Here is a 12438-nt window from a genome sequence, read left to right as displayed (position 1 = left end):
GACATTAAGACGCTCTGACCCACGGCCTCTTGCAGAAAACTAGACATTGTATCTTGTAAATCATTTTGTTACTTGCAGCTATGATAACACGTGACACACGGTGGATGATTTTAAATAAAAGATGGTTACAACGTAAGGAAACTAGAAGAGTTTGGCTGCGTTGTGGAGAGTTTCCAAATTGATGTCCGATAGTGATTGACGACCTCTACATTTAAACTAATCTGCCACAGTGACGGAATAGATGATGGCTTTGCGTTCCCTTTCCACTGATTCCTCGTATTGCACTCATGTACGCGATCACTGTTTCGGTGCTACCAACCCCCAAAAGGTCTCACCCATCCACAAAACTCATTCCCCAACTCAAACAAGCGCTGTCAGTCAATCATTATGTGGTAATCAACAACGCGCCAGATGGGATGGAAAAGACACCGCCGATGTACTGTAATAATAAGCATCACTTTTGATAGCGTGAACAATTTTAGCAATTTTACAGTAATTTCAACACCGCCAATGATGTGACAGCATATTTCCCCAATTTCAGTATCATAGCTAAACTGCCCCTTCTCTACTTCGTATCACTGCGAACGTAGATAGATGACTGTGCAGTACGTCCATTCAGTGTTAATTCTGAAGCACATAAATCATCAAAGTGTATCAGACAGAGCTCTACATATTTCTAACACCCCAAGCACAGTGCTTAATTTACGATCTATCTCTCTGCGTAAGAGAGTCACAGAGCATACTCTAAAGTATTGTTCTAGAGTCTAGGATCGGTAACTGGAAGGTACTGATAAGAGAGAACATAAACCACCCACTCCTAGGGCTACAAAGTTCTGCACTTAAAATGGGCTATAATGTCAGACTGCCTGCGTTGCCAACCGATCAGTCGTATGGAATGTAGCGCTGTTAATATTCCAATGTCAGAAATATATTTCAAGCGCAGGACATACATTCTTCTTCCCAGTTTCTCTACCATAAACTATGTTATCGAACCGTAAAACGAAAAAACTACTTCCTTAAAACATTGGCGCTGTGTGATACGGGTACAATATAACTTTCCGGAGATGTATAGTGCCCACTGTTCACATCCGATCATGGTTCGGAAATTGTACTATGCCTGCATGAGCCCTATATAAAATTATCGTTTGTAACGATGAATACCTCTTACAAGCAAACAGATAAACACAAAGTAGCAGCGTCCGACATGTGAAAATTACCAAGCATTCCGTCACTAACTCTGTAAACGGCACACCTGTCAGGCAGATTTGTACATGGGGAATGCAGTCTCTCACAAGCACCTATCGCTAACTTACTTATGACGCTGAAGTATAGATTTTACACCCAAGATGCGCCAGGGAGATGGAGTACATTGCATAAATCAAAATTCGTTTAGAGGAATGTGTCACACCTCATCACACATGAGATGGAAGTCCTCTGATGACCAATAGGTTTACCGTTAACGATTGCAAGTAGACAGTGCTTTAAACCACATTCAGAACACGTGCTTGTGTACGAGTAGAACGAGGGCTATATCACGGAACTGATGCAGCCTGACAGAACTGTGGAAAAACTGACCTGCAGCAACTTCTCCTTCTCTAGAATGCATCATCAGTCAACCATTAAATCGTACCTCGTTACAGCTCCATCTCAATCGATCACCCTGTCCACACTCTGTTATCCTTTACCGCAGATGCAAGTAAGTTTAGAGGCGGATGGTTCTATGTCTTCCTGAAAAGCATCAAATAAAATAGTCAACTCACGTGTATCACTGGTACCTCAATAGACATACAGTATAATGCTGCCTCGACGGAGGAAAATTTTCTGCCTCCCTGATTCCCTTCGTTTCGATGTCAGCGTTTTCTTCGATTCCTCTTGCTGCTGCATACTTGTCCCAATGTACAAATTGTTCGGCGCGAACAAGAAGATACACAAGTACTTCCCAATTTCCCTGCATTGCGATGTATATCCGGTCAATTTATACCCATTCCCTCTTCATTTTTCGCAATTCTATCGATTTTTTGTCAGATCTATTCATCTCTTATATAGAGGCTCCTATGTCCCAGCACAAAGTATATCTTGCCTGAGAGTGATGGCTTGCGGCCCCGTCTTCGACTGTCTGGCAGTGTCTCGCGGCGTTGTCGGCGCGTGTGCACGTTGGAGCCTCTGATACATTGCAGTATACAATATTTTGAAGCATTTTTTTGTGCAATGAGTTCTTCTGCACTACACTATTTTTGGCTGTTTAAGCATTGTGAGCGTGTTGGCAGAGCGTTATATATGCATTATTTTGACAATTTCACGTGTAGTGGACGCGTCTGTAGCAATATGTTGTGAACAGGTCTGTAGGCTGTGCTATGCATTATTTGGACAGTTTAGAATTAGTGAGCGTGTCTGCCGAGCATTTTACATGCATTATTTTGACAATTTACAAGTCGTTTTCGTGTCTGCATATTAATGTACTGCACTATCTCAGAGACTCTCGAGTAGTTTGCAGGTCAGTAGGCTATGTATTGTGATCCCAAGCATGTCAGAGCGGGTGGTTTGTATTTGTGTAATAAATAAACTACGTGAAATCCATCCCTAAATAAATTGTTCCAAAGTAAGTAAAGTACTCTCCTTCATATACAGCAGCCCAGCATAGGCTGAGTCCTTTTCCCAACATTTTTCCACAGACCGTCATCTTTGGTTATGTCACGGAAGGGACGACAACGTCCTCTGGTAGCGGTACTGTGCACTAGGTTACCTGGACTCCAGACCTCATGGTGAATACACTGGATGCAGGTACTGACTCAAATTGTTTAAATAAACATTGCCTGAAAAATACAGACTTACATCCATCCTATCCAGCAGCCCAGCATAGGCTGAGTCCTTTTCCCGCCAATTCCTAGTAAGAACTGGCGTTCGGATGACTTGGGTTATTGGAGGTAGGTCAAGTGACCTTTTTACCCGCCATTTTCTCAAATGGTTCAAATGGTTTAAATGGCTCTGAGCACTATGGGACTTAACATCTTCGGTCATCAGTCCCCTAGAAATTAGAACTACTTAAACGTAACTAACCTAAGGACATCATATACATCAATGCCCGAGGCAGGATTCGAACCTGTGACCTTAGAGATCGCGCGGTTCCAGACTGAAGTTCCTAGAACCGCTCGGCCACACTGGCCAGCTCCAATTTTTCTCAGGTTAGTGGAGGTAGCCCAAGTCACCTTTTTCTGCAGAAATTTGAACTTCCTGCCGTTTTATGGGGGTGAGGAGGGGAGAGGTTTGGTTCATGGAGGCAGCCCAATTGACCTACCTTTCCGCCAAAATTCAAACTTTCCGCCACGACGTCATTGAGAGATTGCCATATAGATCGCCACCATCTTGGATACGCCACCTTGAATAAATTTGGCAACATTGCGGAATGGGGCCCCACCGCCCTATTCCCCCCTTCTGCCACCTACTGCTCGCTCACGTTCAACAATGGACTCCTGCTGCATTGTAGGACATCAAAGGTGCTGTAGCCAATGTTAGTTCGCTTCGCTCAAAGCAATGAAGTGTAAAGTGTTGCTAAAATGAAACACAATTGCTGTGAAGTTATATTTCCCTAACTCTTAATTATAGCCCTTTTACTTTTATTTCTAACAAATAATCAATTTATGAGAAACAAATAAAAACATATTCTTTATTATAAAGAGTACACATTTTAATACAGAAACTACTATTAACAACAAGATACAGAGTTTTTTATTTTCAATTTTTCATAAAATTTAAACTATTAGTAATTTATTTACAACAATGATTCATTTAATTTATTGTGTGCAATATTTTTCATCAATCTAGTTTATGTAAGGAATATTTTTCAATGAGGCGTTTTGTAGACTCACTCACTAAATCATGAAGTTTGTCAGAGTCTGTGTAGGAAAACATTCATGAAGGTAGCGCACTTTACGAGTTCGATCCTGTGACCGTGGTTTGTTAGGGAGTATAGCGATACGATTGAAGACCCGCAGGTCGAGCAGAGCTGTACCTTGTCCTCTTCGGTTTTCAGCAGTTTTCTCTCTGGGGTCATTACAACAGTGAATTGTACAACATTCCAGCTGTACCTTGTCCTCTTCGGTTTTCAGCAGTTTTCTCCTGGGGTCATTACAACAGTGAAGTGTTCAACATTCCCGCCGATACGGTTGAAGAATAGGGGTCTTGTCAAGATCTGCGAGATGATCCGTGATTTTGAAAGAATTAGTTATTCACTGCAGAGACAACTGCAGTATTAAGTCAAATGCGAAGATAAATCGTGGGACACCTCATTCAACAGATTGGAGCGACCTTATAACCTTTATCGAATCACAATGGCTACTCGTTCCATATTTCACCTAAATGGCTCTTTCCAGAACCACTCCCACTTAACCCTCCCCTAGGGATGGGAGAAAGTTAAAACCGATACCGGTATTTTAGTTCCGAGTAACCGGCATTTTTCGGTATTTGTTTGGTCTCGGTTATATCAGTTTTTTTTCATTTTTTGCTGACAACCGTGTAAAAAATCGGCATATCTATTTGCCATGGCAGCAATGGTAAAAATTTTGGTTTTTAAATAAAACTTTAAAAAAACGGGCAATGTTTATTCGTAGACTAGCAACAGAAACTTGTCAGAATCGGCGCAGTATCGCATTGACAATAACGGATTTGTTGCCGTTTGGCGTAACGTACGCGTGAAGGTCCAGTGTGCAAGACTTACCCCCCCCCCCCCCCCCCCCCACACACACCCGACAGAGTGAGGTCTCTCAGTGGTTAGCACACTTGAATCGCATTTGGGAGGGAGATGGTTCATATTTGCGTCCCGCAATCCAGATTTAGGTTTTCCGTGATTTCCCCAACTCCCACTAGGTGAATATTGGGATAGTTCCTTTGAAACGGCACAGATGATTTCCTTCCCCATCCTTGAAACATTCATAGCTTTTGCACCCTCTCTAATAACCTCATAGTCCACGAGTCGTTAAACCTTAATCTTCCTTCCTTCCTTATCTCCCAACCTGATTTATACGACAATTTCTCTCTGTCCTACCCAGACATCAGTTGTACTGCAGAACAGTACCATCCCTAGTTTGGAAGTGATTTATGAAGTGCGGTAGCAATGAAGCACATTTGCTCAAAAGATTGAAGACAGAAGGAGGCACTACAGACTTGTGACATCATGTAAGGAGGAAACATCCACCGTGCTTCTTAAAAAAAGAGAAGGGAAATTTGAGGGATATACAAGGTCGTGCTGAAAATTAATTCGTCCAAATTTTTTTGTGTGATTACTAAACGTTTAAATAGAACAAAACGTTATTAACGTTTTACATCTTTATCATCTTTCTTACATATTTTATTTCTCAACATAGTCATACCAGTTACGAACACATTTCTTCTAACTAGAGCCCAGTTTATTGATACCATAACTGTACAATGTTTGACTATGTTGACGGTGCCACAGCCTCTCCTGTATTTGCATGTTCTTTAAGTCTTGAAAACACATGAAAACCGTATGAGGCCAAGTCGGGAGTGTATGGGGAATGATCGATGACAGTGAACTCAAGGCGACGGATTGTTGCAGATGTCGCAGCGCTAGTGTGTGGTCTAGTATTGTCATGCTGAAGGATAGGGTGCTCCACATGTGGACGAACTCTTCGAAATCGAAACTCGATTACAGCACGCTGTTTCTCATCTAGTTACATACATACCACCATGTTAGACGCTACAATTCAGAGCCCTCTGGCGGCAGAAGGCTGCAAATATGTAGATATGAAGAATAAATGTGAAGAATGTTAATAGCGTTTGTTTTATTTCAAAAGCTTTAACAGTTTTTTCATAAAAAAATTCAGAGACTTTAATTTAGGGACGCCCTTATAACTATGATTTTGTTGGTGTGCTGCAAACCCGATGTAAAAACTTAGTCCTTAATTTTGTGGTTGCTTTAGGGCTAAAAGTTGATACCACCCAAAAGTGACAACGCAAGGAAGTCATCAGCTTGTGACCTTTCGCTCTCGCTGTCACCGCGCCCATTTCCTTCGCCTTCGCAGTCTTTCCTGGGGACAATGAGACCGACTTCTTACGCAGCCTCAACCCCGTACCAACCGTGATCTACGAGGGTCGTTCCTCCTATTTTTATTCATGGAAACAACAGGAGACACATTAATCACAACAGCCTAGCTAGACATAGCAATATTTCATTTTTCACATAGTCACCCCCATTCGTTATGCACTTTTGCCAACGAAGAACCAGATCCTGAATGCCGCGATTGTAAAAATCGGAACCATATGAGGCTAACCACTTCCTTGCAGCTTTGACAAAAGCATCTGAGTCTTGAAAATGTTCGCCACTTGGTCGATCTTTCAGAGGCCCAAAGAGATGGAAGTCTGAAGGCACTAAATCGGGACTGTGTGGTGGATGTGGTAAGACAGTCCAGCCTAATTGTGCAATGACTTGGGTGGTCGCAAAACTGGTGTGGGCCTGGCGTTATCATGTTGCTGGTGAAAGTTTCAGCTCAGTAGGTCTCGTCTTTCAGCGTGTTGAACTGACTGTTTCTCCAGAAGAGATAGGAAGAAGATAGTGTAACAGGAGAAGATTGCTGCCCTTCAGGCGGAACTAGATAAAGCGAAACAACATCTGAAAAGTTTAAGTGGGGAGAAGGGGAAAGAGAGGTGGGATGTAACAACAAGTTATAGAAGAAATAGAAATAGGACTCTCTCAGACAGTGTGGTTGTGAATGTGGAAACTAGGTTTGATCTGTTGTCACAGTTGGAAAGTGATGAGCCACAAATAGATGAAGGAGTAGACATAACACAACAAACTTTCAAGTGTCTGAAAAGTAAGAAGTCAGGAAAGGCTGTGAAGAAGAAGAAAGTTTTGTTGTTAGGTAGTTCACATGGTAGAGATGTTGGCCAACTGTTGCAGGATGAACTAGGGTCAGGTCACAAGTTTTTTTTTTTTTAAACCTAATGCAAGTCTGGGTTGGGTGATAGAGGATGTAGGGTCACTTTGTAAAGACTTCACAAAGGAAGACACCGTAGTAATGGTGGGTGGGGCAATAAACAGCGTTGATAGGAATCCCAATTATTCAGTTGAGAGTGACCTGGTAAAGATAGCGTCAGCAACGAGACATACTGGTGTTGTGCTTGTGTCTGTTCTGAGGCGCCATGACTGGCCTAATTTAAACTTTTCTGTTAGGAGAGTTAATTTAGAGGTGGAATGGCTGCTTGGATCAGATATGGGGTCTCATATCAGTGTGGTTCCTGTTGACTCTATCAGCAGGTGGGACTACACTAGGCATGGCCTTCACCTCAACAGGAAAGCGAAGGGAACATTGTATGGGCTAATAGCTAATAACTTAAGGGGCGGGTGGGGGGGGGGGCACTGTCACAAGTGGTAAAGTACCAGTGGTTACAAGTGACAGATCAGCAGTTTTTTAGGGTAGGGAGGGCAGAAACAAAAGATGTTCAAAGACAGGCTGAAAGTGACATTCACATTGATGAAACAGGCAGCCAGAAAGCAAATTTTAATGTACACAATTCATGCAGACAGCCTATGATTGAAACTAGAGATACCCAAAAACTGGCAGGAAAATTAGGTTCATCCAGTAATCATTCAGCCAGTGCACAAAATCAGTTATCATTATTGCACTAGAATATCTTAGGACTAAGAGGTAAGCTTAATTAGTTGCTTATTTGCGTTGAAGAATTAGAGTTGAGCAAACCGGTTGATATAATCTGCCTCTTTGAACATCATTTTAAATCTTACAAGATTCAAGCTAGCTTCTTATCTCTGTAGAGAAAATTTGGAGAAAGGAGGAGTTGCCATATTTGTCAGAAGCTGTTTTGATTTCAAGAATACTGATATTAATAAATTTTGCTCAGAGCAGCACTTAGAAGCTTTTGCAACAGAAGTAGTATTTCATAATAAGTCCTTTATAATAGTAGGTATATACAGATCACCTACAGGAAATTTTAATCTCTTCATAAAAAATCTGGAAGCTCTGCTGATCTCATGGTAAAAAAAAACAACAAGGAAATAGTGGTTGCTGTTGATTTAATGCGGATTTATTGAAAATCTCTGTCAGTGAACAATTACTGAATTCAGTAACACTATCATTCAATTTAGTTCCTACTGTGAACTTTGCTACTAGGATATGTAAATGCTCTGAGACTGATATTGATAATATCTTTGCAGACAAATCTAGGGAAAAAAGGTCATATCACGAAATCAATAGTAAATGGGCTATCTGATCATGCCATGCCGCATCTTGTGTTAAATGTAGAAACTTGTCAGGATAAAAAAAATCTATTAAATCTGAGTAAAGGAGGGTAACAAATAAGTCAAAAATTGAGAACTTCATTAAATTGCTTAAAGACATGGACTGGATAGCTGTTTACAATACTTCTCACTCAAATGGAAAATCCAAAGCATTAATTAATAAAGTTACCTCCACTTTTGAAAAATTTTTTCCCCTAAAGGTAACTCACATCACACAGAAGTCAAAAAATAAACTGTGAATTACACAAGGAATAAATATATCATTTGGGACGAAAAGGAGACTGTATCTACTATCTAGGAACAGCTCTGATGTTATAATTGTAAAGTATTACAAAGAATACAGCAAAATATTGAAGTAAGTAATCCAATACAGCGAAATATTGAAGTAAGTAATCCAGAAATCAAAGCAGCTTTATTATGAGAAAAAGATAAATACATCAGGCAACAAAATAAAAACTGTACGAGATATAGTGAAGGCAGACAGGTGGGGCCAAAAAGGAAGAGGAACAGATAGCTCTAAAAATAAATGAGGTTTCGGTAATAAGTACATGTAGTGTCGAAAACCTCTTAAACAAGTACTTCATTTCTGTTACTGACAGCTTGGAGTTATTAGGTTCAGTGAACAGTGCAATGGAGTATCTGAGACCAGTTTTTAAATATAACTTCAGTAAAATGGAAATGACACTCATGTCTCCCAAAGAAGCAGCATACATCATAAAATCTTTGAACTCTAACTATTCCATTGGGTATGATAACATATCAACAAAGGTAATCAAAGAATGCTCATGCGAGTTGAATTCTGTCTTAATTTATTTGTGTAATCAATCTCTTATCAGTGGAACATTTCCAGACTGGCTAAAATATGCTGAAGTTAAGCCTCTTTACAAGAAGGGGTGACCAATATCACTTTTGCCAGCTTCCCCAAAAATATTTTAAAAGGTTGTGTTCCAGTGTCTCCTTAAGTATCTGACTGCAAATAATATATTGTCCATAATATTCTTCTCGGGTATGCAGCCGGATCATAACGTCTTCATGACACAATATTTCCGCGGTCCAACTGGCCGCCTTCTTCAGGTGAGAGTGCTTCTCCATGATCTCGCCGGAACTGACTTCCCAGCGCAAGCGGCAGCCCCTATGTAGGCCGCAGAAGACCCACAACGCGTACGCGAGAAGGTGCCGTAGCTGCCCTCTAGCGCAGTAAACATACCGCGCCGCCAGTGGTGGAAAGAGGCGAAATCGAGATATCGCTGTCAAAAATAAAAGAAATTTTAAAAATTCCGACGATTGAAACACAGACCGTTGTTTTTTAATGTCAGATAACACTGGGTTTCAAGTCTACAATCTAGCCAAGTATTTAGCATCTGTTCTTGGCCCTCACATCGGTAAATGCGAACATCACATTCCCAATTCTACGGTGTTTATTCAGAGATTGAAGTCCTTGTCTCTTAGTCCCTGCGATTTGCTTGTGAGCTTTGATGTCGTGTCTCTTTTTACCCGGGTTCCACTGGAAGAATCCTTGCAATTAATTGGTGAGAAACTGGATGAGGAAACAACCAGGCTTTGTCGCCACGTGCTGACGTCGACGTACTTTTTATTCAATGACAAATATTTTGAACAGACTGACGGAGTGGCTATGGGGAGCCCATTGTCCCCAATAGTCGCCAACCTTTTTATGGAAGATTTGGAGGACATGGCGCTGAAGACGGCGTTCTTAAAACCAACCTGTTTCTGGAGGTACGTTGACGATACGTTTATGGTGTGGCCTCATGGGAGAGAAGCTCTTGACCGCCTCCTAGATCATTTTAATTCCCTGCATCCTAGCATCAAGTTTACCATGGAGGTGGAAAGTGATGGAAAGCTTCCTTTATGGATGTTCTGGTGTACAGAAAGGATGATGGGACACTGGGACACAGTGTTCATCGAATGCCTACGCACACGGACCGTTACCTGCATGCTTCTAGCTGTCATCCATCGTTCCAGCGTACGGGGGTCCTGCGGACGTTGGCGAGGAGAGCTTATGCCATTTCAGATGGAGAAAGCTTGACACAAGAATTGGACCACCTTAAGGTTGTGTTCAAGCAGAATGGCTACACAGATAAACAGATCCGTCGTGCTTTCCAGTTTGGACCATCGCCTGAACCACCAGAAGATACCTGCAAATCGGTGGCTTTTCTGCCTTTTGCTGGGAGCATTTCCTCGAAGATAGGAAGAATTCTAAAAAGATATCATATGAAAAGTATTTTTCGTCCGCCAGCCAAGATTAGAGCGCTTCTTGGCTCTGTTAACGATGACTTGGGTTTGAGGAAGCCCGGTGTGTACAAGATCCCTTGCCACTGTGGGCAGGCTTATATTGGTCAGACAATCCGGACCATTCAGGACCGATGTGTTGAGCATCAGCGGCACACACGGCTGCTTCAACCAGAGAAATCCGCAGTGGCGGAACACTGTCTCACCGAGGGACACAGAATACTATATGACGCGACACAAATGGTTGCCCCTGCATCTCGCTATTGGGACTGTGTTTTAAAAGAATCCATAGAGATTCGTTTATCTGACAATCTTATTAATAGAGACAAGGGTTATCTTTTAAGTAAGACTTGGGACCCGGTGTTATCTGACATTAAAAAACGACGGTCTGTGTTTCAATCGTCGGAATAAAAATTTTTAAAATTTCTTTTATTTTTGACAGCGATATCTCGATTTCGCCTCTTTCCACCACTGGCGGCGCGGTATGTTTACAGCGCTAGAGGGCAGCTACGGCACCTTCTCGTGCACGCGTTGTGGGTCTTCTGCGGCCTATATAAGGGCTGCCGCTTGCGCTGTGAAGTCAGTTCCGGCGAGATCGTGGAGCAGCACTCTCACCTGAAGATGGCGGCCAGTTGGACCGCGGAAATATTGTGTCATGAAGACGTTATGATCCGGCTGCATACCTGAGAAGAATATTATCAATTATTACGCCGGGAAAGCCTTCGTAGTCACAGTATATTGTCCAAGTCACAGTTTGGATTTCTTAAGGGTTATGTGATATAGGGAAAGCTATTTACACTTACAGTGAGAATGTACTTAATTCATTAGATAATAAATTAGAGGCTACTGGCATTTTCTGTGACCTGTCAAAAGCCTTTGACTGTGTGAACCACAGCATTCAAGTAGATTAGAATATTATGATGTCACTGGTAATATTGCAAAATGGTTTGAGTCTCATCTAACAGGAAACAAAGGGTGTCGTTGCAAAATACCTGTGCAGCAAGCAGTCGGTGTTCATCTGACTCGGAATTAATTGCATGTGGTGTACCTCAAGGATCAATCCCGGGTCCATTGCTTTTTCTTGTGTATGTTAATGACCTCTCATCTGTTACATTGCCAGATGCTAAGTTTATTTTGTTGCAAGTCAAGTACAGATTTAGAAATAGCTGCTAATCAAATTTTCACTGATATTAGTAAGTGGTTTAAAGCTAGTTCACTGTCATTAGACTTTGAGAAGACCCACTATATGCAGTTCAGAACCTGTAAGAGATTTTCTTCCAGCATGTGTATAGCATACGAAAACATGCAGATTGAAGAGGTTGACAGTGTTGAATTTCTGGGATTACAACTTGATTGTAAATTCAGTTGGGAAGGGCATACCACAGAAGTTCTTAAGTGGCTAAAAAAGTCTGTCTTTGCTGTGAGATTGATGTCAGATGCAGGAGGTATAAATGTAAAAAAATTGCAAACTTTGCTTACTTTCATTCCATTATGTCATATGGGATCATATTCTGGGGCAACTCATCAAACTGAGCAAAAGTTTTTAGGGTGCAAAAACGTGTGATAAGAATTATTTGTGGTGTTAATTCAAGAACATCATGTAGAAACCTGTTCAAAGAACTTTATGTTCTAACCACCGCTTCTCAGTATATTTATTCCTTAATGAAATTTTTTACAAGTAATACATCTCCATTTCCAACCAATAGCTCAACACATAGTATCAATACTAGGAATAAGAATAATCTTCATAAAGACCGAAAATCACTTACCTTGGTCCAAAAAGGGGTCCAATATTCAGGAACACACATTTTCAATAAATTGCCAGTAACCATTAAAAACTTGGTTTTAACTAAAGTATGGTTTAAACAGAGTTTGAAAGACTTTCTGATAGGAAACTACGTCTACTCCATAGATGAATTTCT

The sequence above is a fragment of the Schistocerca piceifrons genome, chromosome 8 (genome assembly GCF_021461385.2).
Source record: "Schistocerca piceifrons isolate TAMUIC-IGC-003096 chromosome 8, iqSchPice1.1, whole genome shotgun sequence".
Lineage (NCBI taxonomy): Eukaryota > Metazoa > Arthropoda > Insecta > Orthoptera > Acrididae > Schistocerca > Schistocerca piceifrons.
The sequence above is the reverse complement of the archived record's forward strand: the minus strand, read 5'-3'. Positions refer to the sequence as shown.